This window comes from Perissodus microlepis, chromosome 5 (genome assembly GCF_051167445.1).
Source record: "Perissodus microlepis isolate ML-2025 ecotype Zambia chromosome 5, ASM5116744v1, whole genome shotgun sequence".
NCBI lineage: Eukaryota > Metazoa > Chordata > Actinopteri > Cichliformes > Cichlidae > Perissodus > Perissodus microlepis.
The window spans coordinates 5081327-5087326 of record NC_140465.1 but is presented as its reverse complement, the minus strand read 5'-3'; positions in this window follow the sequence as shown (position 1 = coordinate 5087326).

The window sequence follows — 6000 nt, the reverse complement described above, 5'->3', positions numbered from 1 at the left end:
ATTATTGAAAAGTTTTCAGTTTTCATTCAGAAACAAAGAAACTACAGTCATGTTGTTTTGGCTAAATCTCTACAAAGAAACTCATTAGAATAATGTTACTTTATTGTTGTAACATGTAATGCAAATACTTATACAATGCAAGCAGTTATTTTGTTACTTATTTCATGCTTTTCCTTATTTTTTTCTGTCACATACATTCTGTTACAGTAGTGGACACCCACCCATCCACCCATCCATCCATCCATTTTCTGCTGTTTGTCCACTCTGGGTTTAAGGGGCAGCAGTGTAAGGAGAGATGCCCAGGACTCTGCTTCCCTCTTGTAGCTCCTTCTGGACACCAGGACATCCCCAAGTAATCCAGTTGAACATGCCTGAAACACCTCACCTGGTACATGTCCAAGAGGCATCTAGGACAAATGCCTGAGTAACTTCAACGGGCTTCTTCTGATGTGGAAGAACAGCAGCTACTCTGATAGAGTAGAGTTCTTTACCCTAAGGGTGAACCCCAACTCCTTTTCTGGGGAAGCTAATTTCTGCCACTTGTATCTGCAGTGTAATTTTTTTGGTCACTACCCACAGCTTGTGGCGAGGGTAGGAACCCTTTATATTCCTCACTGTAGCCAACGCCTCCCTTCGTTTTTCCTCACAAGAGCCCAAGATTCTTGAACTCCTCCACTTGAGCCAACAACCCATTCCCAACCCGGAGTGGGCATAGCAGCCTTTTGTGCCCAAGAACTCGGGCCTCGTATTTGGAGGTTCTTATTCTCGTCATCTGCAGCTTCACACTCAACTGTAAAATGATGAAGTTGATTGAAGAATGAAATAAAGTAGAGCACATAGATCAAAGGTGGATGTGCAGAATGATACCTGTCCCCTGGACAATATAACAAACATGCACAAGCTAATTGAAAAGAGTTGTTGTAGTAATTTTAGTAATCACCAGCATCATTGAGTCTTATTTCTACTTGTTTTTTTTCTATTAGTGGTGCTGATTGAGTCTGGTGACTCACATGACTGACAAAGAACCAAATCTAAATCTCGTGATGAGATAGTTGCACATGACATGTAAAGAAAACCTTATTCATCCACACACATTAGGCATATGCTGTTTTGCGTGCCTCCCAGAATCTCTGGAAGGTGGTGGAGATAGTGGATAACTTCTTCATTGCGCGTTATCTGGTTGTTTTTCTGAACACAGCAAAATAACACAGAATAATGGAGTTACCCTGCAAGTTCAGGCTTAAATAGAGGGCAGTAATAGAGGCCAGTGCAACAACATTATGGTTATTGCTAAAGTATGTCTGTCATATGGCCATCGTCGTCATCGTCTCTAAGAGCCAACATGCAATTCCTGTGGAAAGCTGTGGACCTGCATGCTGCCGGTGTGGGTAAGGAGAAACATTCCACACTGGAAGAAAGAGGGCTGTTTTTGGCCGGTACAAAGATGTGGCACAAAATACAAACATCACATAAACACAATAAAAATAAGCACTGCAGTTGAACATGCATGTTTGTTTTTTTCTGTGTAGATAATGTGAAAAATTACTTTCTATGGCTTTTCCAACATTGTCAGTTAACCAGCTCTGTAGCATTTTAGGGTTGTGCATATGCTCTGTAACATCAGCGCTACAGAGCATATGCACTCAATATCTAATAAAACATTATCTACAAGTGTTCCTTGTCCTATCTTGTCACTAGTTTTACTAGCAGAGTTACCAGTGCAAACAAGCATGTAATCTTCAGATGTTTTCTGCAGCCAAGCAAGCTGTCTGGCTGGCTGAGAGGAATTGATTTTGTGAGGAAATGTCACTGCAGAGCGTCACTTGAAAGAACTCGGGTCGCATACAAAGTGGAACCGGATGTTCCGCTGACATAGCATATTATTATCACTTACATAGTGTTTGTTAAAGTGCAGCCCCACACCCAGGAGACACAGGAATGGATGTTAACAACAGAGCCACCTCCCCCAAACTGCACAGTATTGACTGTTCTCCCTCGAGTCAACAAAGAACTCATATCCCAGCAATTTAAGTTGCTCTCACAGGCTGTCTTTGATGTTTTTTTCTTCTTGTTTTTGTTTGTAATGTTTTTCTTTCCCTCCCGTTCTCTCTGTGCTGCTGGGTGGGTGGAGGTGGAGAAGTAATGTGATGCAGAGAAGCGACCGGAGCGAGACGGCGCTCCGAGAGAAAGCCCAGGTTCACACCAGGGTGGCTTACACTGCTGCTTTGCTCACACACATGAACACACAAACACCTGCACATGTGCACACACACACACACATGCATATTCACTGATGCACATGCAATACGAGGAGCACACACACACACATTCAGAGCAGTTTACGAGTTGTGCACCTCAATACCAGCTGCGGTACAGCCCATCTGTGAAAAGGTAAATTGAATTTTACAGGCACAAAGCTGACTCCCCTGCGGTCTTTAGAAAAAAAGCCCCACTTTGTGAGTCTAAAGCTTTTCTAAAGCTTTCGTCTCTTCATCGCTTTCTCCTCCCCCCTTCCCCCCTCCCCTTGTATCCTTTTCTCCTCCTTCCTTTCTCTGTGGGGAAAATGAAGGTGTGAGAAACACTGATCAATATGCTCATTAAAGAGTTGTGTCTTTGGGAGGCCTGCGAAGGGTCTGCACACAAAGAGCAAGGAGGCAAATGTGGTGCTGAAAAGTCTTGTATACCACCACAGCGGCATCCAGAAACTGAACAGCATTGCTTTTTCATGATCACAAAGAACGAACAGAGAGTGGAAAACAAACCCTTTTTCTCCCTCGTCTTCGTTTTTCTCAACTTTTCTCTCCTCCTCCTCCTGCTCTCCTCCCGCTGCCTCTTTGCTTACTCTGAGATGTAGTTAAAACACTTTTCTTCTTCCTGGGCAGAGGATTTTCCAATCTGTCCATGTCTCTATTATTAGATACTCCCATACATAGCCTGTGTTTCTGTGTTGAATTAACACAAACAGCTATGCAGCTAGTCACTCTGCCCACACAATTAACCCCCCCACACACACGGAGGTACTGAGAAAATGCAGTTTGATACGTTACATTCTAATTAACTACAGCACTACCACCTCCGCTGTTCTCCCACATGTGTGTGCGTGACTGTGCGCCTGTACATGTCAGGCACAAGGGATAGACACTGACAGGTGGAATGAAATTGCCAGCGTGAGGTATCCATCTGTGCAGGTTCCACCATATGCATTTAAAAAAAACTCTGCAAGGTTTTCATGCCAAATGATAGTGAGAGATTGACACAGTTCCACCTGGCAGCACGGTCTACAATTGAGGTGGGAAAGGTACGAACAGGGGTGGAGAGCTTGTTACAATGTCTCACTCAATGTGAAGAGCTGTTTGGCTGAAATGTCTTCTGAGAACAGAGTAAAAATAGCACGTTTGTTAGAGAGAAGTAGCTCATCCCAAATAGAAACATTTTTTTTTTTTTAAAAAGCCACTTTAAAACAAAAATCGTGCATTGCCGAGGACTTTGAATGAATAGTTGGCTCATTCATATTTGTGCAAGGAGTAAAACCAGACTGCCTTTCTATTTTCTGTCAGTGTGTTTATGTTCGGTGCTACTGCCAGAAAGAAACCAGTTTAGCTTAGCCTAGCATAAACAATGCTAGCCGAGCCTAGTCGCCAAAAAACACCACAAAACTACCACAAAACTGCTTAATAAAAATACATTATTACTGTGCTTTAAGGAGATTTTTCAGGTGTCAATACTTCATTTGAGTATTTATTTTTCTGACAACTTTTTACTATATTTTAACATGAATATATATGTATGTTCTAATCCTTATATTTTTAAAGCACACCTGTCCTATACACAGGGGTTAAAGTAGGCTGGAGTGAACCGGAATGGCATTTTTGTCCCTAAGTTGTGGTTGTGATACTTTAGCATTTAGCTAGTGTCTGAGAAGAGGAGCTAACCTAAAGGGAGTAACGTTTTTTATGTGTCAAGTAATTTAAATGCAACATTTCTAACTGTAAGAAAGACAGATACAATAAGCAAATCCTGATAAAGCAGCGACAGAGTGTGGCAGGAACTAGACCTGAAATTACAAACGAGTTAGCATTTTGCTCTTTGGTTTCTCTCTTCTAAAAATCTCAAAATTGGTGGGTTGAATTGGGTTTTGGTTTTTGGGTTGTTGTTTTTTTTAAGATACCAGGATATCTTTTGGGTTGACTTGCAAAAAATCATCATCCCAAACCATTAAGCCTGGACACCATCCATTAAGTTGTTTTGAATGATTGTTTTTAATGTGTTTCAATGTGATTTTATTGTTTTAGCTTCTAACAAGGGTTTTAGCCTTTAAAACATGAAAGCGTTATTTCTAGCCTGATGTCACTGGTATCTTTCAGAAGAACTGTTGCTTACAAGCCACCATGTGCTCTCATCCAAGTTAAACACATGGAAGGTTTTTGGAATGATGTGTTTGACGGTGCTCTATACAACTGCCATCATCAAAACAAGAAAAAATATATATCTTCAAGATATATTCTTCTGTAGTGTTGCAGAGACTTGGAGAATTAATGTCATGGGTGACTGAAGATGCCCTGGCTGCATGTGATGGTTAAAATCTTTATTACTTACCTTGTGAGCATGCGGTGTCCCTCACTTTCTCAGTCAGATCTGCCACCCTCTGGGACACCACAGTCTAACAGGTGATGTCACAGCGCTCTGTCTTTTACATACAGTTCATGCCAGCATGTACCTTGGTAGACACTGTAGGTGTCGGGGTGCTGAAGAAGTATCATTCACTCCATGCCACAATTAAAAATTGTGTTTTATTAACCATAACCGCAGTCTTCATGTGTTCTTAGTCACTTGGGGCTCAGCAAGCTTAAGAGAAAACAGGAACTCAAAAAACGATTGGCACGGGTCGTGAGAAAGGAGGCTGATGGAAATTCAGGGTTTTGCAGAATTGTGCAATATGGTGATAAGGTTGCATTAGCATAAGACATTTTTGTGGCGTTTAAGGACAAAGGGTTATGTGCAAACTTTCGATGGCTGGCAGTTGATGTCGGATACATTTTGGCTGGCATTAAAAGCGCTACTGAGTTTCATTACTGAAAAAAAGTGAAGAGCATCTACACAGCGCTGTGTTTTTTCACCTTTTCCTCTTTAATCACATGCAAATTTATAACTTTCTGTTTCCTTGAGAAGAGGCTGCAGATACTTAACGTTATTCAAAATTCACCAAAGTCACCCATGTGATTCAGGAAACAAAAAACGACTACGAGTACACGTTAATGTATTTCTCACTTATGGTAAAAACTGCAAACCATTGCTACACCCTTGGGGCGCAAATTTGTTTGCTCAGAGCCGTGAGTACTGAAGCATTACTGCGAGGACTGGGAGGAGAGCTCTGTTCGTGCCTCTGGTTCCCATAGTTGGACCGGCCAGCTCTGGTTGCCTGGGTTACTGTATCCCTTGCGGATGGTCATCTTGCTGTTGCTATGCTAATGAGAGAATATCAAAGCTACAAGCAGCAGCGGCTGCCTGTCGAGTTTACGTGAGAGAGTTTGTGCGTGTGTGTGGTTTATTTACAGTCTGACACCTTAGAGGTCGCTGAGAGGCCAGAGCCTTTAACTTAAAATGTCATACCAATTAAGAATTTGTGAAATTAAGCAGGCAATATCAAACTTTGCATTTTATTCATTAGACATGGAGCTACTCCTATTGGGGTTGCTCTCTCTGGCTCGTCTCTGCTCTCACCTCCCCTACTGACTCTTCCTTTTACTCGCTGCTGTTTCATTATTTACATCCCCATCTCTGGCTCTTTTTTGGCACAGTTTATCAGTTTAATCAGCTTGCGTGGGGATAGCAGGAGGAGGAGGTGGGGGAGGATGTGAAGATGGGAGGTGGGTAATGCATCTTTATTAGGCTCCCAACATCAGCCCAGGAGACGAGTCTCTGCTATCACTGTCAATTAGCAGGGGGAGACGCTCAGAGGGGTGGGGGTGGGGTGGACTGCAAATGGCAGGCTTCTCTTTA